A 12295-nucleotide genomic window follows, 5' to 3' on the forward strand; every position below is an offset into this window, starting at 1 on the left:
CTTGGCGGTAGCCAACGTCAGGATTAATGTTTTCTTTTCCTTGGCCCCTTTAAACCCAGTGAGACAGTTTGGTAAAGGGCTACTACTGAGGTCCTGATAGCCCCAGGTGAACTGGTTACAATTCTTTTATCAGCCCCCTGGCATCTAGCACCCAGGTTCTAACCATCTCTCCATCCTTTTGTTATTAGTTGTTACTAGAAGCCTAGTGTCATTTGGAGGCTGGTTCTCTTGAGAGGCAAAGCCATGGAGCTGACACTGACAATGGCCTTTTTGTTCCAAGAAAGGCCTCCTGGTTTAGCTGTGTGACTAAATGCTGTTTGCCCTCTTCGGTAGACTCTATTCTCAAGATTCTCTTGTTTTCTCACCATCCCATTTGATATGCTTGTTAGTAACTGTTACAGGTCTTCTTTACCACCGATGAAAGACGGAATCCTACTGGAGACCAGAAAAAAATGTTCCAGACACGGATAGAAGGCCCTCACTTCTGCCTGCTCTCCAGACGCCTGAAGGTAGGGAGTGCCAGGTCTGCCGCCAGGCTCCAAGGGTCGGTCTCCTAGGGGCTGGAAAATGCCCCACCAATCTGGCTAAGATAAGGAAAAGATATGAAGAGAAAGTTACAGAAACTTGAAGGGTTAAGCTAAGTCGCTGAGAGAGTTATTGTAAGTTGATGCATGGTTCAGGGTCTGTGCAGAAAAGTGGACAGCACCTAATAGCTGTAGAAGAAGATGCAGAGAGGCTGAAAAGAAAAAAAAGAAAGAAAGAAAGAAAGAGGTAAAGAGTGCAGGAAGCTAGGGAAGAAAAGAGACTAAAAGAAGAGGAAGCTAGAGAGCTAAAGAGAGATAAAAGACAAGAGAGGAACATATACTGGCCACAGTAGTTAGGGAACCTAGGAAGACAGTACCTGGCAACAGAAGAGAATTCCTGGCTAAAGATCAGTGTGCCTAATGCAAAGAAAAAAAAAAAGACACTGGGTCAGGGACTGCCCCAGAAAGAACAAGAGGGGACACTGGAGAGCCTCTTGGTCCTAGAGTGCTGGCTATGTACAGAGATAGAAGGGAAGTGTGGATGCAGGGACCCAATGCTCTGTGCTCCTATGCCCCCCTCCAGTGGGCCAATATCCAAAGACCTTGGGTACAGGGGCCTACTGGCAACAAACAATACTTATGGACTGCCCGAAGAACAGTGGACCTTGGCGTGGGCCGGGTAACCCACTAGTTCATAGTCATCCCTGACTGCCCCTATCCCTTGCTCATGAGAAAATTGCTCTCCAAAATGGCTTGCGTGGGCTGAAATGGCTGGGTGAGGCCATGTGTATGCATATCTACAGACTGTGTATGCGGAGCTTAAGACCTGTCTCAGTGCACCAGTACCTGATGCTGGGAGACGAATGGCTTAGCGCTGTTCTACTTGGAACATATCACTCCTGCCAGCCGGGCACTAACAATTATCACCCAATCCAGGACTTAAACTGTGATAGAGTGGCTGATGTTCTGCCTTTGAATAGAGTGTCCCAAAAGATGGGACCACTGGTCAGCTGCCATGGACTAGATTCTCCACCGGTTGGGGACAATCTGGTCACCTTGCTGCCCAATCCGGACCTGGAGCCACCACAGCACGAGTGTCAAGTACTGGCAGAAGCCCATGGGTGGAGGAAAGACCTCTGCGACTGGCTGATTGACCCCTGCTGAAAGCCGAGGACCTTGTCCACAGACGGGAACAGTTCTCTTCATGAATGAAGGTCAGAGACAAGTGGGTGCTGCCATGGTGGACAACACAATGTCATCTGGGATGACTGAACCTCTACCCCCCCCAGTACATCAGCACTGCAGATGCCTTTACCATCTCTTGGATGCCCTGGTGAAGCCAACAACTGTGAGTACTATTCATTGCTCAGGATATCAGGAGGGAAGAGATTCAGTGACATGGGGCAATAACGAAGCAGATAAAGTGGCTCGAAAAATGGTTATGCAGGAGCCCATCCTGGTTGCAGGCCTGCAAGAGACAGCCACTGGGAACTGGGATCGGACTAAGGGATGGCCTCACTTAGAAAAGGCCCAAATTGCTTAAAAGATAAAGGACAATGGCACATTGAGGGGAAAGCTATACTTCCCAGAGAACAAAGAAAAGACTCACTTTGCCAAATACAGAAATGGACTCAATTAGGAGATAAAAAGTTTGTCCAAGTAGTTAAGTGTATGTAATAGACTTTAAGATTTTAGCCAGAGAGACAGTAGAAAGTATAAGGTATGTCAATAAGTGAATGCTTAGCAAGCAAACAGGGCAAAGAGACCTAGAGAGTTTGGTGAAAAGTCGAAGTGAACTTCACTGAGATAAAACCAGAAAAATATAATCACAAGTATCTCCTAGTGCTTGTAGATACTTTTTCAGGAATAGATAGAAGCTTTCCTCACCAAACAAGAGACGGCCTCTGCAATCATCAAGAAGATACTGGAAGAAATCTTCCTCCAATTTGGAATGCCCAAGGTAATCTGGTCAGACAACTGGCCCTACTTTCGTTGCCAAGGTAAGCCAGGGTGTGGCCAAGTATTTAGAGGTCAATTGGAAATTACATTGTATTTACAGACCTCAAAGTTCAGGACAGGTAGGGTAAATAAATAGAACTCTAAAAGAGACCCTGACCAAATTAACCATGGAGACTGGCACAGACTGGGTGACACTCCTTCCCTCTTGCTCTCTTCAGAGCAAGAAATACCCCTTCCAGATTCAGCCTTACCCCCTTTGAGATCTTATATGGGGCCTCAGCCCCCCTGACTGTATTAGATGATGTTACTGAACCAACATGTCATAGTGCCATAGTAATAATGATTTGTGTGCCAGGCTAAAAGACCTACAGGTGATACAGAAAGAAATCTGCTCACAGCTGACAGCAGCCTATGCCCCGGAGACCCCTGAGACATCCCATCAGTTCCAGGTTACAGCTACACTGAGTCCAGACACTCGAGCCTCGCTGGAAAGGACCGTACCTGGTGCTGCTGACCACCCTGACAGCTGTCAATTCTCAGCCCTCACCAGCCGTGTACTAGCTGTTGGGGCTGAGAGCTGGGACCTAGAGGGAAATTCAGTCATGTTTGTCCTGGGTTCTATCAAGATAGGTGTGGGATAGGCTTGATTTCCATTACAAATGATGTAACATTGCATATGTTAGTACTCTTAACACTTCTTGGGACTGTGCCTCAGGGATCACAGTCCGTATAAGCTTAGAAGTTCTAAAAGCTAGTCATGACCTTGGTGGATAGGCTTGGATAGTGTCCAGGTTAGAATCCTCATGTTAAGACTACAATACCAAGCTGTTATGCTAGATGAAGCTGAGTTCTCCATGAAGTTCTAGGATTAGAACTATTAACAAAAAAAAGAAGTGGGGAATGAAGGATTAAAAATTAATAATAAGCCGCCTAGCTACCCAAAAAGAAGAGGTAGGGTCTGTGAGAACATGAACTTTTCACCCCTCCCTTGCTGTACAATGGTTCCCGGAACATTCTTGCATGAAAAGTTTCCTGGAACAGCCACAATGACCCATAGCCTCCGGCCACAATGGTCCAATGGCCCTGAAAATGTCACTACCCCTAATCACAATGTCACAAAGTCCTGGGTGTGTTGCCTAGTGTTACACATGACTAGCATATGACCTAAATGTATGGGCAGTTTGTGGTTTTGGAATTCCCCTCCTCCCTCCCTCTTGATCCCCCTGGTTTGTGGTTTTTTCCTTTATAAGCTCTGTGAAAATTCAGGTCGGGGTCGAACTCCTCTACTCCCTGTGTGGTGTATGAGTCTCGACCCCAGCATGCTGGCCTGAGCTCTCGTTTCATCTCGCCTACAATAAATCTTCCTCGTGTGATTGCAGCAGGTCGGTGTCTGTGTCCTACTGGGTGCGCGTCTTTCCCGAGACTTGAGTGGGGGGCTCCCTTCGGGGGTCTTTCAATGTATACATAATAAATAAATGTTTAAAAAAAAGATTTATTTATTTATCTTATGCCCATGAGTACACTGTCGCTGTCTTCAGACCAGAAAGGGCATCAGATCCCATTACAGGTGGTTGTGAGCCACCATGTGGTTGCTGGGATTTGAACTCAGGACCTCTGGAAGAGCAGTCAGTGCTCTTAACCACTGAGCCATCTCTCCAGCCCCTGAAAAATTCATCCTCAGAGAAAATGCACACTGTGTGTGTGTGTGTGTGTGTGTGTGTGTGTGTGTGTGTGTGTGTGTGTGTTGGTGGAGGTCTACCATAGATTGGGGTAAGGCATGGAATCTATGGGAGTCCCTATACTGTTGTAAAGCACAGATGACATCACTGCTAAGGATAGGTTTTATAGAGTAAAGCAATGCTCAAGACCTAGGAGAAGTGAAACAAATTCTGGGGAATACAGGCGGAACCCGTAACGGCAGATATCGAGGAAACACCAGGTTGTAAATACATCCTTTTTCTGGCATTCCAGGGCTACAGATGAAATCTTCTTTCTTTGTGTTTAAAGTCTCCTGGCTTTTTCAGTGTTTGTGAGCACAAGTCTTTGTCTTCTACTCACATATGAACCTTAAATGTCTATATGTGCCTTGAGAAGGCCACGCTTTGATTAGTGCATTGGGTCCTTTGTACTTACTTCAGGCCTGTCTTTTTCATGTTTTAATCTACTGCGACATCTTTACAAACCCATTGTTAACTATACCAGTGTACCCAATATCCCCATTTTATTGTATTTTCTTAATGAACTCTGACACAGCTTTCCTGTCATAACTTTTCCAGTACTGATAGGAATAATGATCACATGTATCTGGCCTCAAATCTTTTCCCACCTCTGCAAGATTAGTCCTACAATAATAAGTATTCCTGCCCTCTTATTGAGTTATCTGACAAAAATTAAGCATAACCTATGTAATGGTGTGCTGTCTTAGTTACTGTTTTGCTGCTGCACCAGGACCAGGGCAACTCTTTTTTTTTTTTGGTTCTTTTTTTTCGGAGCTGGGGACCGAACCCAGGGCCTTGCGCTTCCTAGGCAAGCGCTCTACCACTGAGCTAAATCCCCAACCCCCAGGGCAACTCTTGTAAGAAAAAGCATTTAACTGGGGCTGGCTTACAGTTTCAGAGGTGTAGCCCGTTATCATGTGGTAGGAAGCATGTTGGCTTGCAGGCAGGCTCTGGAACAGTAGCTGAGAGCTACTTCCTGGTACATAGGCAGAAAGAGAAGTTCTGGGTTTGGCATGGGCTTTTGAAACCTCAAAGACCATCCCCAGTGTCACACTTTCTCCAACCAGGCCTCACCTTCTAATCCTTCCAAACATTCCAGTGCCTGGTGACTGAGCATTCAAATATACGAGTCTATGGGGGCCATTCTCTTTCAAACCACCACAGGTACCTTCTCCTAAATCAACTAAATGCTAATGAAAATTCATTCAGTAGGTGATGGATACAAAGTTACAGATATAAGAAAACACAACAAAAAGTCTTTAACAGGATGAATCAGGGTGATGTTTGTGTTTGGCATAAGAGGTCCCAAAGTCTTGGGGAAGGGGACAGTTCTAAGCCCAGATCCTACAAATCTGAGTACATAACACATAAGCACATTTAGAACTGTGCTCTTTTAGCATTCTGCTCTTTATATTTGGCAAATCGTCTTTGACTTGAGGCTGGGTCTCATATGGTTTAGGCTTTGCCTGGTCTGGTCCTCCATTCCGAATTTCCAGTCGCTGGGGTTGTAAAGTGTACAGCATCCTACCCAGCTTTATCCCCTATAACACTCAAAGAGACACAGAACCAGGCCAGAGCCCCTACAGCTCTTCAGTATAAATTCTGGGTAAATTCCCATCAGGATTATGTTAGAATCCTCTGTGAGTCGCCATTCTGTCACCTACTGTCCTTTAATCGAAAATGATCAGAGGTTCTGGGCGCCAAGGATCTCTCAGCCTGTAAGATCTCTGCTAGAAGAGTAGTGAGTCCGTCCACTCTTCACTACCACGTGCCAAAGGCCGATCCCTGCATTATTATTGCATTTGATCATGTAACCATCGGCTTTTTTTTTTAAGCCTGAAAACTATAGAAAAGTTCAAGACATCACGCAATTTATTAAGGAATTTCAATATATGGTTTTTTTCTTTTGGTCAACATTTATTACAGTTTTTACCTAAATAAGTTTGCCTTGACAACACTGTGGAAACACTTAACAGAGAGAACTCCCTGCCAGACTCCCTGCGCTTCCCACCGCTCTCGGAGCCAGCCTCTCTACTCGGGAAGACTGGCTTAAGCCAACGTGATCAGGAGCAGTAGGTTCACCCTTCAGCCACTGTCCTGCCTCGTCCTGCCGGGTCCTGCCGGGTCTTGCCTCGGGGGCTTTTCGGCTTCGTCTGGCCGTGGACCCGCCCCCTTCAGGTCGCTGGATTTCTGGTGGATTCCAAATCGGAATTGTCTGTGAGTCAGCCTGTGAAAAAACAGAGGCCGGCGGGAGGTTATTTGCATGTCCTGCCTCGTCGCAAGAGGTGTGGCGACCTGCATGGGCCTAGGTGGGCGTGCGTCGCCACGCCCCTCGCGAGAGGGCGGAACATGCAAATGAGACTCGGCGTGCGCGCTCCGGAACGCTGGGAGAGCCGGGGTCGTGGGAATTGTAGTGAAACTGTGGATGCCGGAGGTGGAGTGGAGATGGGAAGGACCCGGACGCGAATGGGAGGAGGGAGGAGCCGAGGAGGAGGCAGGAAGTGAGGTTTGCGGGTAGTCACCACGATGTTAATGTGTCTCGCGGACGCAGAGCATGGCTGCGTGCTGGTTGCCAGGCATCGCTTCTCGGCCTTTTGGCTAAGATCAAGTGTAGTATCTGTTCTTATCAGTTTAATATCTGATACGTCCTCTATCCGAGGACAATATATTAAATGGATTTTTGGAACTAGGAGTTGGAATAGGAGCTTGCTCCGTCCACTCCACGCATCGACCTGGTATTGCAGTACCTCCAGGAACGGTGCACCCCCTCGGGGGAACAATGATGGTCAAACGAAAGAGTGTGCTTTTTGTTTCCTCTACTTTTCCCTTGCGGGTTTTCTGAGTTCAATTCCCAGCAACCACATGGTGGCTCACAACCATCTGTAAAGAGATTCGATGCTCTCTTCTGGTGTATCTGAAGACAGCTACAGTGTACTTATATATAATAAATGAATAAATCCTATAAAAAAAAGGAACTTGTTAGGCTGCACGACATCTACTCTGATAATGAAATAAATCAGCCAACCGGTGACTATCTATAAAAGTTGAAAACACAGCTCTTGGTTTATCATCCTTTGATGTGACCATCTTCTAGAGGTAAAGGGGGAGCTTGCCTGTTGCGTGGAGATATAAGGCCAGATATCGGTTCTGAGCGGTTTCTGAGGCAAGTCCAAGTTTGTGGACTCCAGCATTAAAGCTCTTCCCCCAGTGTATAACACACTCCAACTAAGCTAGATTTGTTGACCTTTGCAGAAATAGAAGCGGTGGGGTCTAACTGGTATTTAGCTGCAATGCCAAAACGAGTGCAGCTGATACCTGATGTCCAAGCAAGGTTTACTGATTAAAATCTTCACATACTTTCTGATAAATTGATACTCCAAATTCTGACCCGTTATTTTTATTTGTGTGTAACTTGGAAGTCCCCAATCCTGTAGCCGCTTGTTAACTTTGACTTGTCAAAGGTCATTTTGGTACCCAGCAAGCCAGCCCTGGTGGTAACCAAAGACAGCTGATCCATGGATGGTAGGTCCTGCAAAATCAACATCACAGCCAAGGTTCATACATTCCCTCTTGTAAGCAGACTTGATTTTACCACTTTTCTTTCCAGTGTTTGGTGAAAAGGTGGTGGCAAAGGTCAGTTTTCAAACCTTGACAAATCTAGTCTTCAATTGCAATCTCTGTCCCCAGGGTGTTATCAGTGTTCCATTTCTCGGTGAAAGTCAGACTCACACCATTTGTACTTGGTCTCCAAGGTCCCACTGACTTTACCAGTTCCTGTTTCACATCCAGCTTTACCAACCCAAAGTCAAATCCTTTGTTGAAAATATCTCTGGCTGCTTTGCCAAGGTCAGCATAGGGTGGAGGGATACACATTGGCAGTGCAGGTATACAGGTACATAACACTCATCCATGGCGAAGTCGCAGGGATAAGGTGATCTGCTCCTGTCCTGGGGTGCACTGCCGCCACCGCTCGGCTCTCAGCTGAGGCCACTCAGCTCTGTGGAAGTTGCACTGCAGCCACTGCATCTGGAGGGCGAAGTTTTCTACATGTTTTTGTGGTAGCATTTTTGCCAGCCGCGACTGCAATTCAGTCTTAGTGTTATCTTACATACCATAGTTTTGACCTGAAAAGATCGATGTACAAGGGTGTACAAATCATGTTCAGCTTGCTCTGCCACAAAACACTTGCTAGTGTTAGGTGAACAAGCAGCAGACTGAAATGAGGCCGGTGGCAGTGAAGACTCTAGGTTTACTTGTTTTTCCAAGAGCTAAAATTTCCTTTGCGTCTATGCTGATTTTCACAGCAAAGACCTGTTACGTTATTTCTAGGTTTGCTCTTTCACATAGAAATAAGGATTCACTGACAGAAGTAGTGTCAGAGAGAGTCCTAGATGTCAGCATTCCTCTGAAATAAATTCTAGTGACGGGCCTGAAAGGAATGTGCTACCATTTTGTTTAAAACACAGGCTATTGTTTAAACTTGTTTGAGGAATCAAGCAAAATAATTAGGGGCTGTTCCCCTTGCAATGTGTTATCAAAAAAAAAAATGAAAAATGCCAACAAAAAACCAACAACAAATTAACTACAGCTGGCACCAGGCGCCGGCCTGCACCCCCCCCCCCACCCCTTTGTATGCATGATTTTAAAATAAGATGGGAACAAACATTCAGGAGCTTAAGAAACAAGCTCAGAGGTTAAGGGTACTGTCTGGTCAGCAGTCCTATGGGAGCCAATACCTTCTGACTTCCATGGGCACCAGGCAGGTAGTGCCCAGACATATATGCAAGCAACACACTCATACACATAAAATAAAATATTTCTTATTCTCTCGTATATTTTATCTGGACTGAAGATTCCCTTTCCCCCAGTGTTCCCCCCTCCGTCTCCCCCCACCCCCAGATTCACCCTGTTCTGCCTCCACCCAGAAAAGAGCAGGCCTCCTAAGGACAACAATCAAACACAGCATAACAAGCTACAATAAGGCCAGGAACATACATACCATCACATCAAGGCTGGATGAGGAAATCGTGGAGAAAGAGTCTCACAAGTAGGTGAGTGGCAGGGACAGCCTCCACTCTCACTGCTGTGTTTCCCACAAGAAATACCAGGCTACATGACCATAGCATGCATGGCAAGGACCCAGGTCAGGCATTTACAGGCTCCCTGACCTCTTCAGGCCTCCATGAGTGTCAGTTGATTCTGTGAGCTGTGTTCTCATGGTGCTTAGGCTCCAGTCCCAGAACATTCTACAGACATAACAAACTTGAAGTTGAACGTTTTGTGGCTGGGTTGGTGCCCCAATCCCTCCACTGGAGGCCTTTGCCTGGTTGCAGAAGGTGGCTGGTTCAGGCTCTGAGACCCTAATAGTCTTTGCTAGGGCTGCTCTTGCAGCTTCTTCTTCTTTTTTTTTTTTTTTTTTTTTTTTTTTTGGTTCTTTTTTTCAGAGCTGGGGACCGAACCCAGGGCCTTGCGCTTCCTAGGCAAGCGCTTTACCACTGAGCTAAATCCCCAACCCCACTCTTGCAGCTTCTATGGACTAGGTTTCCACTGCACCCCCTGAAATGTCCCCTAATTCCATTACTTTCTCTTGGTATTTTCTCTTCACTAAAACCTCTTTCAGATTTTTTTTTCTCTTAAAAAGATTTTTACTTTTATTTGTGTGTATGTACCTGTTTCCGGGTATGTGCATGTATGTGCTGATGCCTGCAGGTCCCCAAGTCTCCCGATGTGAGAATTGGCTGAGAATTGAACTTGTTCCTTTTAACAGCAGTTAGACGTCTTATCAACTGTACCATCTCTCTAGCCCCTTTTTTCAGATTAAAAAAAAAAAAAAAAGAATCTAGCATTTTAGCCTTAATGGTTTCATGGCTGAGGCTCTGTTTGAAACCTAAAGCTATGTATTTCCCAAGTGCTGAAATTATAGGCAGTGTCAACTGGCTCCCTGCTTTCTTTTCTCTAAATTTTCAAACACGTGGGGGTGGCGGAGGGGTGGTGTAGTGCATGCCAGACAGAGCATATGGGGACCAGAGAACAAATGGCAGGAGTCAACCGTTTCCTTCCACCAGCTGGGTAGGTCAGGAATGGAACTTAAATCACTCAGCTTAGCAAGAACCCTTATGACTGGACTTAATTTAAAGGGGCTGTGCAATGACTTTACAGAGGAAACCATAACCTTCCAGAGCTCATGCTAAGTTTGTTGTCAGGTCTGGTATTTGAGAGTTGGCTTGGAATAAAGCACTTGCGCTTCTTGGACCACCTCCAAAGTCCAAATACTGACACAAGTGACATAAACTTCAACTTAAAAGCTCGTCTTCCAGACAACGCGAACTAGACAAGTAGGTCAGCCCTTCGGCCTCCATTCCTGTACTTTGCTTCTCAGGTACATCTAGCTGCAGACCCTCCTCTCTCGCTTCCGTTTTCAGTGGAGGATAAACCGGAAGTGTCCCGGAGCCGGCGTGCGCGCCTTGCCGAGACACCCGGGAGTAGTTGCCAATCTCGGCCACCACGCCCTCTAGGGCGGGGCATGCAAATTAGACTGGGTTACGCGCTCGGGAACGCCGGGAGAGCCGAGGTCGTGGAAATTGTAGCTGAAGCTGTGGGTACGGGAGGTGGAGTGGAGATGTAGGGACGCGGACGCGGATGGGAGGAGGGAGGAACCGCAGGAGAAGCAGGAAGTAAAGGTTGCGGGTGGTCACCACGATGTTAATGTGTCTCGCGGACGCAGAGCATGGCTGCGTGCTGGATGTCAGGTATCGCTTCTCGGCCTTTTGGCTAAGATCAAGTGTAGTATCTGTTCTTATCAGTTTAATATCTGATACGTCCTCTATCCGAGGACAATATATTAAATGGATTTTTGGAACTAGGAGTTGGAATAGGAGCTTGCTCCGTCCACTCCACGCATCGACCTGGTATTGCAGTACCTTCAGGAACGGTGCACCCCCTCGGGGGGATAATGATGGTTAAACAAAAGACTGATGACTTGCCTGTAGCTATTTATTCGCTGACATGTCTTAATATGAGATAAGTCTAAACTTATTCAATAGCCAGTGTAGAAGGCAAACTGAAAGTAGAACCAAGTTGAAGATTTGCAGTCTCATTTTGGACCCCAAGAGGCAGTTTCCTAGGCACATTGCACCTAGTCACATGACAGCCCTTATTAAAGGAGCCCCTTAATAGTAATAGCTGTTTCACTGTGTAGATTAGAGCCATGTGATAGATAGCTCTGTTTATAAAACAACCTGGGAGTAGAGTGTTTGCAACAAAGAACCCTGAGTAGTGGTCAGCAACACCCCGATCATTTGGCCCAGAAAGGAGGGAACAAAGTGTTATTTCTATATCTCACAGGAATTCTTACCCACCCTCTCCAAGACAGCACAGAAGATGCTGCAGGCCACAGAACAGTCAGGCACAGTTTAGAACTGTGCACAGCAATGGTGGGGCAGGATTTCAACAGACCCAAGGCTGTACAAAGTGGAACTCACAATGTAGGGGAGATGACTCTTGAGTGTCTGAGCCTCCTGCTTTCACACCCTGAATGCCGGAGTCACAGGTGTAACATTATACCCAGCAAAACTGCCACTCCAAACGATTAACAGTTTACTGTCTGTCAGCCTTGTGAAAACTGAACTGGGCCCTTTATGTGGTTTGCCAGCTGGCCTTAGACATTATCAGTAGTGGGTGACAGAGGCACTGTAGGACACCGTTTCTCAAGTTGTGGGTTGCGACCATCATAAAACACACATTTCTTTTCTTTCTTTCTTTTTTCCATCTTTATTAAATTGGGTATTTCTTTCTTTCTTTTTTTTTTTTTTTTTTTTTTTTTGGTTCTTTTTTTCGGAGCTGGGGACCGAACCCAGGGCCTTGCGCTTCCTAGGTAAGCGCTCTACCACTGAGCTAAATCCCCAGCCCCAAATTGGGTATTTCTTATTTTTACATTTCAAACGTTATTCCCTTTCCCGGTTTCCGGGCCAACATCCCCCTAATCCCTCCCCCTCCCCTTCTCTATGGATGTTCCCCTCCCCATCCTCCCCCCATTGCCGCCCTCCCCCCAACAATCTAGTTCACTGGGGGTTCAGTCTTAGCAGGACCCAGGGC

At 46.4% G+C, this 12295-nt stretch overlaps 2 non-coding genes and 1 pseudogene across 2 annotated transcripts; 2 read left to right on the top strand and 1 right to left on the bottom strand.

Moving 5' to 3' along the window:
* The first annotated feature begins 6779 nt into the window (after positions 1-6779).
* On the top strand, positions 6780-6970 carry LOC120094955 (U2 spliceosomal RNA). The gene has a single exon (XR_005489629.1). It is a non-coding gene; the product is annotated as a U2 spliceosomal RNA (small nuclear RNA).
* A 421-nt stretch (positions 6971-7391) lies between these two features.
* Positions 7392-8074, bottom strand: Vdac2-ps1 (voltage-dependent anion channel 2, pseudogene 1; annotated as a pseudogene).
* A 2878-nt stretch (positions 8075-10952) lies between these two features.
* Positions 10953-11143, top strand: LOC120094957 (U2 spliceosomal RNA). Its single transcript, XR_005489631.1, has one exon. It is a non-coding gene; the product is annotated as a U2 spliceosomal RNA (small nuclear RNA).
* Positions 11144-12295: the final 1152 nt, after the last annotated feature.

The sequence above is a fragment of the Rattus norvegicus genome, chromosome 9 (assembly GCF_036323735.1).
Source record: "Rattus norvegicus strain BN/NHsdMcwi chromosome 9, GRCr8, whole genome shotgun sequence".
Taxonomy (NCBI): domain Eukaryota; kingdom Metazoa; phylum Chordata; class Mammalia; order Rodentia; family Muridae; genus Rattus; species Rattus norvegicus.